At 47.7% G+C, this 9,851-nt stretch overlaps 1 long non-coding RNA gene across 2 annotated transcripts; it reads left to right on the top strand.

Annotated features, from left to right (window-relative positions):
- Positions 1 to 2,189: 2,189 nt before the first annotated feature.
- LOC139205738 (uncharacterized) lies at positions 2,190 to 9,421 on the top strand. Of its 2 annotated transcripts, none has more exons than XR_011584471.1 (3): positions 2,190 to 2,391; positions 2,783 to 2,850; positions 9,219 to 9,421. It is a non-coding gene; the product is annotated as an uncharacterized lncRNA (long non-coding RNA). The 2 variants fall into 2 exon arrangements; XR_011584472.1 differs by having other exon boundaries at positions 2,190 to 2,439.
- The last annotated feature ends 430 nt before the right edge of the window (positions 9,422 to 9,851 follow it).

Here is a 9,851-nt window from a genome sequence, read left to right as displayed (position 1 = left end):
TTTCCAAATTGTTAAATCTTACAAAATTACCCCTTTCACTATTTAATCAGCCTTACATCAGCACGAAAAGATGTCGCTTGAATGTAGAATATGATACTTTGTGTTGTATTATCTACAAGTTCAGAACTCACTCACAAAAGATCAGACGTGTTTTCAGATTTTGACCAGATGTAGCTCCAAGTTCAAAAAGTGCCAGAGAATTAAGGTGAACTGCCTGGTAGCTAGCTGTAGCTTGCTTGTCTTCTATTTTCCTTGTTAGTGTCCAAGAATCATGGGAACCATCAAACATTGGCATTGGTTGGTGTTGAAAGGAGGCAGGAAGTCAAATCAGGTTGTACACTGTGTATGTTTGTTTAAGGACAAAGTTATCAGAGGTGAGCTGCATCCAAAAATAATGTAGGTCATGTCATTTGCTGTGGCAAAAGTTTACAGAAACTCTGACATGGCCAAATGTAATATTGGAAATACTTTGACACAAGTTTAATTGCCAGACAAGTGTTTGTTAACATGTATTACAAATTTTATGTGCTATCACTTCTCCTCACCCATATTTCTTGAATTGAGCAGCAACAACCACAAAAATGCCCTCAGAGGATGACTATTAGGACTCCATTCATATTTTGTTCATCTGTCCATAGACTTTATTATCCTCTGTTTGAGTGTGACGAAAAATGCAATGGCAAAGGCAATTTTACTCACATAGCACATTTCATTACATGTAAACTCAATGCACTGAAAGACAAAATATAAAGAGATAAGCATAAACATGAGAACAAGGGTAACATCAGCAACATACTCTAGATATGAGATGTGTGTTTGTTTGTGCGTGATTAGTACTACTTGGCCATGCAGATGCACAGGCAAGCATATGTTGGTCTCCTGACATACAGGCATGTGTGTGTACGTACATCTGTGTCTGCATCCCGTGACTGCACGTTCAAACACACATGCTTGTGTGATTCGGTCAGGCTTCAGCTGTAAAAAACAAGTGAACTGTGATTAACAGAGGCAGGAGAAAGCCAGCTGTTTATCTCAACCACTTTACTTTAATATCCACTTTATTATCTTTGTATGATTCATTATCATTGTTTTATGTGTTTTTGTCATTTATGTAGCTTTATTTTAGTTTTTAACAGTTTCATCACCATGGCTATGCAACAATAGCCTGAAAAGAATTACAAATATTTATATAAAATAAAAACAAGTTAGCTGACAGTGGCTGTAATATTTCCAAATGTTTGTGTAGCAGCATAGAAATTGTGTTGCCATTATTATACTTTGACGGTGCCAATTGGCAGCACCATAGCCAACCACTGACGGCGCCATGGCTATTTAAGGGGTGGATTTCCCCCTGCTGGCTCTCCCTCTCTGCTTCCTGGTTGGTTGCGTCACTGTTGGCTCGACCACGCTCTCGTCGGGCAGGTAAGGCGGCTAGTCTGCTCACCTTCTGTGTAGGCCTGTGGGTATTATTAATTGCTGTGTTGTACTGCAGGGCCCTTGGTTCGAGTGCCCCGGAGTTTTTAATGGATCGTGTACCCCGCTCACTGTCGGCACGGTGATTCTTGCGGTCAGGTGTGTGGCGTCAGCAGCTGACAACACAGTTGGCGCTGCTCGTAGCTGGGGATCGCTGCTGCTTTGTTGGGACCTGCTTTGTTGGGACCTGCTTTGTTGGGACCTGCTGCGTTGTGTGGATCGCTGCTGCGTTGTGTGGATCGCTGCTGCTTTGTGGAGATCGGCGTCAGTGAGTTTCCTCGGCGTGTCCGCTATAACGCGCCGATTTCCATCGTCCGTCCGGTGGAGAGGTTCTGCTTCGCCAGCTGTGGACCTGCCTTCTTGAGACAGTTGCTTTTCCCTTGGCTTGCTTCACTCTCAAGTATTGCGTGGTACTCTGGTGTGCTGACTGTTAATTGACTGGCTTGATTGGAGCCCTTTTAAAGTCTGTTTGTTGGGAGTGTGGGTTGCATTTTTGTTTTCATTGCCCTTCTCCGTTGTCTTGATTTGTTGTATTGATTATTTTTGTATTTAGATTTATTTGTTTAGATATTTCATTTGGGCAGAGTTTTTCTTGTTTCTTACCTTATTTCTCTTTGTATTTTGAGTAACTTATATTTGGCAACCGGTAGTTTTGTTTAGTTTAATTGATTTCTGCTGCCATTTATTTGTTTTTGTATATTGTTGTTCTGTTGGATTACTGTAACCCCACTAACCTGTGTGTGTGTTCCTTTTGTTTTAGTTGCTGAGGTCCGGTGGTCTGGTGGTGGGATCCCCTTTTGTGTGCTGTGCTCCCTGGGATTCGGGCATCCTTCACGTGTGTGTGTGACTGTCACAGCTGGGTGTCTTCTCTTTTTTTTGTTTTTGTTGGGATTCACCGCTCCATCAACTCGTGCACCGGTATCCTCAGCTTTAATTTAGTCCCCTAGTTTAATCCCTGTGTGAATGGTGTGTTTTTATATCATTTTAATCAAATTCTGTTAATAAAACTTATATTTTTTTGAGATTGGAACACCGTCTCCTGCTATTTGAGTGAACGGACCTGTGCGCCTTTAAAGGTGCGTCATTCAGTTCTTTGGGCTGAGATTCCAAAGTGGCGTTGTCTGGCAACTTGATTTGTTAAATGGAGTAAGAACGACTATCTTTTTATTTTCCTGACCCTCCGCTCGCCACAACCTGGCGTTGTCGGCAGGATTTACTCATTTAAAGGCAGAGACGTGTGTTCCATCTCATGTTTGTTTGTTGTGTTTTTTTTTTTGGTTTTAATATTGTTGCTGTATTTTTCTTGTAGGCACATCAGAGCATCCTAGTTTAGAGGCAAAGCAGCAGTGGTTCCCAGTCATCCCTCGTACAAGTGTGGTGAGATCTCTTCCGCACCCTTTGCTTTTCTGTGTTCTCTCATTGAGATTATTTACTAGTATTTTAGTGAAGTTCGCTGTAGCAATGGAGGCCGAACTGCAGGAACTCAGAGAATTGGTTGCACAGTTAAAAGCTGATAATGAGCGGTTGCGTCGTGAAGAGGTTGACCCTAGTGCCGTACCATCCACCTCATCGTTACCTGCTGCCCCATCTACTGTTGGCGCCCCTGTAGCGGAGAGACTAGTTTTTGTTCCCAGAGATAGGAAGTGTCCCATCTTTAGGGGAAGAACAGGCATAGGTTTGGGTGAGTGGGTGGAGGAGGTACAGGCATCTATGAGGGCTAGACATTTATCGCGGTCTGACCAGGCATTTTTTCTGTTTGACCACCTTGAGGGAGAGGCTAGAGAGGAGATTAAGTACCGTGCCACTGCAGAGCGAGGAGACCCTGACAAAATACTAGCCATTTTACAGGAGCTTTACGGGTGCACCGAATCCTATGTTGCCCTGCAGGAGGCTTTCTTCTCCAGGAGACAGCAAGAGGGAGAAACTCTTCAGGAGTTCTCCCTTGCTTTGATGGGCCTCATGGAGAAGGTTGAGCAGAGCGCACCTAGTCGCATGCCCAATTCACAAGCTCTGTTGAGAGATCAGTTTGTTGAGCATGTGCTAGATGGTTCTCTGCGCCGTGAGTTGAAGCAGTTGGTACGCAGGCAGTCTGACCTTACCTTGCTTGACGTCAGAGCCGAGGCTATCCGATGGGAGCGGGAGGGTTTGCCTGGTGGTGTGAGAGGCCGCAGTCATTCAGTTCCCTCAGTGGTTGGTGTTCAGTATGGTGTCCGTGTTCCTTCTCCGAGCATCATTTCTTCGCCCCCAGTGTCTGAGATGGCTGAGATGAGGGAGATGCTCAAGCGTCAGCAGGAGCAGCTCAGTCAGCTTACTCAGAGCATTTCTCTGCTGCAGAGCTCTCAGCAACGTAGTCGTTCCCCTCGTCGTAATGGCCCAGTAATATGCCGGCGCTGTCATCAGCCTGGTCATTTTGCAAGGGAGTGTAGAGTGCATGTCCCCCCTCCCTTCCAGTCTCACTTGCAACCTCCGTCCAATACTGTTGTGCGGGCTCGTTCCACTTCGGCGTCGGAAAACTAGTGCCCACCGAACTGCAGAGCCACAGTTTGGGTGGGGCCGCTACTGGCTCACAGGCTGTTTCAGATAGTTTAGACACTTCTAAGCTGATTTCTTCTTGTCCCCATTTAGATGTGGACATGGGGGGAGTGAAGGTGCCTTGTCTGGTAGATACTGGTTCCATGGTTTCTACTATTTTTGAGAGCTTTTTCCGCCAGCATTTTGAGCCTTGGGGCCAGGAGCGCCTCCGATCATGTCATTGGTTGCAGCTTAGAGCTGCTAACGGCCTAGCGATCCCCTATATTGGCTATTTGGAGCTACAGGTCCATCTTTGTGGCAAGTTAATGCCACATTGTGGGGTGCTAGTTGTGAAAGACCTGCCTGGTGGTGTGCCTTCACAGGTACCTGGTGTCTTGGGGATGAACATCATGCATAAATGTTACCAAGAGCTTTTTGGACAACATGGTAAGGCTTTGTTCTCCCGGCCTTGTGTTTTTGATTCCCCAGAGCCCCTTGTGCAGGCACTGCAGCAGTGCCATCGTGCTAGTGCTAAGTCCCGGCCGGACAGTCCAGGGAGGTTAAAGGTCAGGGGTAAGAGAGCTTGGCGCATCCCTGGTGGTGTCATGAAAATTGTGGCAGCCACCTGCTCAGAATTGTACTCAGACTCCACAGTGCTGTTTGAACCGTTAGATTCTGGTTTGCCAGCGGGGTTGCTTGCTTCCCCGGCTCTGGTACGTGTGATCAGAGGGACCGCATATATACCAGTTGTGAATGTTGGCTCAACTGATGTGCTGTTGTATCCCCGGACTGTTGTTGGCACATTAGACACGGTAAATGTTGTCAGTCTTCCATCAGGTCTCACTGAAGTGCCATCAGGTGTGGCCACAGTGTCGTCTCAGACAGTCACTTCCACAGTACAGCAGCAGGTGGATGACTTGGGCCTGTCATCATTGTCACCTAAGGAGCAGGGTCAGGTGAGATCCCTTCTTAGCCAGTACACACCTGTCTTTTCAGCTCATGATGGAGATCTGGGTTGTACCAACCTAGTCTCTCATGACATCCCTCTGGTTGATGATGCCCCGGTCAGGCAACGCTACAGGCGCATTCCACCCTCTGAATACGAGGTTGTAAAAGAGCACATCAACCAGTTGCTATTATCACAGGTAATCAGAGAGAGTAGTAGCCCTTATGCATCTCCCATTGTCCTAGTCCGTAAAAAGGACGGCAGTCTCCGCATGTGTGTGGATTACCGGCAATTGAACAGTAAAACCCGAAAAGATGCTTTCCCTCTGCCCCGCATAGAGGAGTCTTTAGATGCATTGTCTGGTGCCCGCTGGTTCTCTACTCTGGACCTGGCCAGTGGCTACAACCAGGTACCAGTTACAGAAGCAGACCGACCAAAAACTGCCTTTTGTACACCGTTTGGCTTGTTCGAATGGAATAGGATGCCCTTTGGCCTTTGTAATGCACCCGGCACTTTTCAGAGGTTGATGCAGCGTATTTTTGGAGACCAGCAGTGTCAGTCGCTGTTATTGTACCTTGATGATATTGTTGTGTTTTCATCAACGGTGGAACAACATTTGGAGAGACTAAAGGTTGTGCTAAGCAGGCTAGAACATGAAGGCCTTAAGGCCAAGCTCAGCAAGTGCTCCTTCTTTCAGAAGGAAGTGCATTACTTGGGCCATGTGATTTCTGGCGATGGTGTGTCAACTGATCCAAGTAAAATTGAAGTGGTTGCCAATTGGCCGATTCCCACTACAAGTTCAGAGTTGCGATCTTTTCTTGGTTTCGCCAGTTATTATAGGCGTTTTGTGGAGGGTTTTGCCAAGTTGGCAGCTCCCCTTCATAAGGTTGTATCTGAGTGCGCCCGCTCAAAGACAAATCAAAGGTCTAAGCATGGAGTTATAGGGTGTTGGTCTGCAGAGTGTCAGCAGAGCTTTCAGGCCTTGAAAGCCAGACTCACCACTGCACCAGTGTTGGCCTATGCAGATTTTTCCCTCCCCTTCATCTTAGAGGTCGATGCGAGCCATGGTGGCTTGGGAGCAGTGCTCTCTCAAGAGCAAGCGGGCAAAGTGAGGCCAGTTGCCTACGCTAGTCGAGGTCTGAGGCCCACTGAAAGGAACATGGTAAATTACAGCTCTATGAAGCTTGAGTTCTTGGCCCTTAAGTGGGCCATGACCGAGAAGTTTAGAGAGTACTTGCTAGGGCATAAGTGTGTTGTGTACACCGACAACAATCCCCTGAGTCACTTGTCCTCTGCTAAGCTAGCCGCTACTGAGCAACGTTGGGCAGCTCAACTTGCTGCATTTGATTTTGAAATAAAGTACCGGTCAGGGCGGAGTAACACCAATGCAGATGCTCTCTCTCGTCGGTTCCCACCTGGTTCTCAGGATGTGGAAGCCATGCTTCCAGGTACTGCCATGCCAAAGCCTTTGCAGCAAGCTCTGGCTTGGCGAACAGTCGAGGTAACTCAAACTGCCATCGCAGCTTTGCCACAGCATTCCCCAGCTGACCTTTGTGCCCTTCAACAGGCAGATCCAGTTCTGCAGGACGTGCTGAAGTTTTGGGTTAAAGGGCAGCGTCCCAGCCATGAGGAGCGGCAACAGCTGTCCCGCTCTGCACTGGCTCTGCTTCGGCAGTGGGACCGCCTTGTTGAGAGGGATAAAGTCCTTTATCGCAAAGTTTTTAGATCTGATGGTGCAGAAGCGGTGCTTCAGTTGTTGTTACCTAGTGCACTGACAAATGAGGTTCTGACCAAAGTTCACCAGGAACATGGCCATCAAGGGGTGGAGCGAACATTGGCGCTCCTGCGGTCTAGGTGTTATTGGCCTGGCATGTCCTCTGATGTTGCCCAGTGGTGTCAGACTTGTGAGCGTTGTCAGGTTGCCAAGGATGTTCACCCAACAGCTCGCAGTTTCATGGGACATCTGTTAGCATCCCGGCCAAATGAGATCCTCGCCGTTGACTACACCACCTTAGAGCCTGCCCAGAATGGTGTAGAAAATGTTTTAGTGATGACCGATGTGTTTAGCAAGTTCACAGTAGCTGTCCCCACCCGGGACCAACGTGCCTCCACTGTGGCGAAGGTTATAGTGGCTGAATGGTTTTACAAGTTTGGTGTACCAGCTCGTTTACATTCTGACCAGGGCCGTAATTTCGAGAGTTCTTTGATTGCACAGCTTTGCAGCTTGTATGGCATTGCGAAATCGCGCACTACTCCATACCATCCGGCAGGAAATGGTCAGTGTGAGCGATTTAATCGCACCCTCCACAACTTGCTGCGCACTCTGCCAGTGACTCGGAAGAGAGACTGGAACTCATGTTTGCCCCAACTGTTGTATTGTTACAATACTACTCCCCATCAGTCTACTGGGGAGTCCCCTTTCTTCCTGATGTTTGGCCAGGAACCAAGGCTCCCAGTAGATTTCCTGTTGGGTAGAGTGGAGAGTCCAGTTAGTGGCCCTGTCCATGAATGGGTTCAGGAGCACCAGGCCCGGCTCCAGATGGCTTTCGAGGGAGCTAGGGAGCGGTTGCTATATGCAGCCAACCGTAGAAAGCAAAACTATGACCAGCATGTTAGAGACTTGCCTTTGAGTGAGGGCCAGTTAGTGTTTTTGCGTGATTTCAGTGCCAGAGGGCCTCATAAGACCAAGGATCGGTGGAGCTCTGTTAGGTATCAAGTGTTGAGGATACCTAGAGAAGGTGGTGCTGTGTACACCATTGCACCAGTAGATGATGGGACTAAGGTTAAGCAGGTTCACCGTTCCATGCTGAAGGCTGTGGTCAGAGTAAACTCACCTGGTTCAGCCTCTGCCCATCACTCACCACCTGCAGATGAGCCACCCTCTGAGGATGGGTCTGTGTTTGAGTATGATTTGTTGGTTTTGAGACAAAATCTCCCTGAGGCACCTCCTGTTGTGCTTGTAGCACAGCCTCCGCCTGTGACTCAGGCCATACCTCAGGTGCCATTGGACCTAGACCTTCCCACAGCTTCACCTGCTGGAACATCCGTGTCTATGGCTGCTCCCCCAGTCAGTCCTGGTCTCAGTGATGTCACTGTGCGCAGGACTGCACGATCCACTGCTGGACACCACTCAAATCCTCACCGTCTCCCACAGCCACCTGCACGGGCTGAGGCTGGTAATCCTTCGGTATTTGTGTCAAACGCTGTCTCAGTTCTATTTAGGCCTTGGAGTTAGCTTTCAGGTTTGCATTGATTTATCCATCGTCGGGGCGACGATGCAAGGAGGAGGGGTAGAATGTAGCAGCATAGAAATTGTGTTGCCATTATTATACTTTGACGGTGCCAATTGGCAGCACCATAGCCAACCACTGACGGCGCCATGGCTATTTAAGGGGTGGATTTCCCCCTGCTGGCTCTCCCTCTCTGCTTCCTGGTTGGTTGCGTCACTGTTGGCTCGACCACGCTCTCGTCGGGCAGGTAAGGCGGCTAGTCTGCTCACCTTCTGTGTAGGCCTGTGGGTATTATTAATTGCTGTGTTGTACTGCAGGGCCCTTGGTTCGAGTGCCCCGGAGTTTTTAATGGATCGTGTACCCCGCTCACTGTCGGCACGGTGATTCTTGCGGTCAGGTGTGTGGCGTCAGCAGCTGACAACACAGTTGGCGCTGCTCGTAGCTGGGGATCGCTGCTGCTTTGTTGGGACCTGCTTTGTTGGGACCTGCTTTGTTGGGACCTGCTGCGTTGTGTGGATCGCTGCTGCGTTGTGTGGATCGCTGCTGCTTTGTGGAGATCGGCGTCAGTGAGTTTCCTCGGCGTGTCCGCTATAACGCGCCGATTTCCATCGTCCGTCCGGTGGAGAGGTTCTGCTTCGCCAGCTGTGGACCTGCCTTCTTGAGACAGTTGCTTTTCCCTTGGCTTGCTTCACTCTCAAGTATTGCGTGGTACTCTGGTGTGCTGACTGTTAATTGACTGGCTTGATTGGAGCCCTTTTAAAGTCTGTTTGTTGGGAGTGTGGGTTGCATTTTTGTTTTCATTGCCCTTCTCCGTTGTCTTGATTTGTTGTATTGATTATTTTTGTATTTAGATTTATTTGTTTAGATATTTCATTTGGGCAGAGTTTTTCTTGTTTCTTACCTTATTTCTCTTTGTATTTTGAGTAACTTATATTTGGCAACCGGTAGTTTTGTTTAGTTTAATTGATTTCTGCTGCCATTTATTTGTTTTTGTATATTGTTGTTCTGTTGGATTACTGTAACCCCACTAACCTGTGTGTGTGTTCCTTTTGTTTTAGTTGCTGAGGTCCGGTGGTCTGGTGGTGGGATCCCCTTTTGTGTGCTGTGCTCCCTGGGATTCGGGCATCCTTCACGTGTGTGTGTGACTGTCACAGCTGGGTGTCTTCTCTTTTTTTTGTTTTTGTTGGGATTCACCGCTCCATCAACTCGTGCACCGGTATCCTCAGCTTTAATTTAGTCCCCTAGTTTAATCCCTGTGTGAATGGTGTGTTTTTATATCATTTTAATCAAATTCTGTTAATAAAACTTATATTTTTTTGAGATTGGAACACCGTCTCCTGCTATTTGAGTGAACGGACCTGTGCGCCTTTAAAGGTGCGTCATTCAGTTCTTTGGGCTGAGATTCCAAAGTGGCGTTGTCTGGCAACTTGATTTGTTAAATGGAGTAAGAACGACTATCTTTTTATTTTCCTGACCCTCCGCTCGCCACATTTGCATACCTCTAAGGACTCTGGCTGTTGCATTTCGAATGAGCTGGAGCAGTCCTACTGATCTTTTACTACCAACTATGAGTATAGAAAGTGAAATGTACAACTGTGTGTCACTGGCACATGGATGGTACATGATATATTGTGTATCTTTATTATGATACCAAGCAGAAGCATGTATAGATTCAAGAACAGTGGTCCAAG

The sequence above is a fragment of the Pempheris klunzingeri genome, chromosome 1 (genome assembly GCF_042242105.1).
Source record: "Pempheris klunzingeri isolate RE-2024b chromosome 1, fPemKlu1.hap1, whole genome shotgun sequence".
NCBI lineage: Eukaryota > Metazoa > Chordata > Actinopteri > Acropomatiformes > Pempheridae > Pempheris > Pempheris klunzingeri.
The sequence above is the reverse complement of the archived record's forward strand: the minus strand, read 5'-3'. Positions and strand labels throughout refer to the sequence as shown.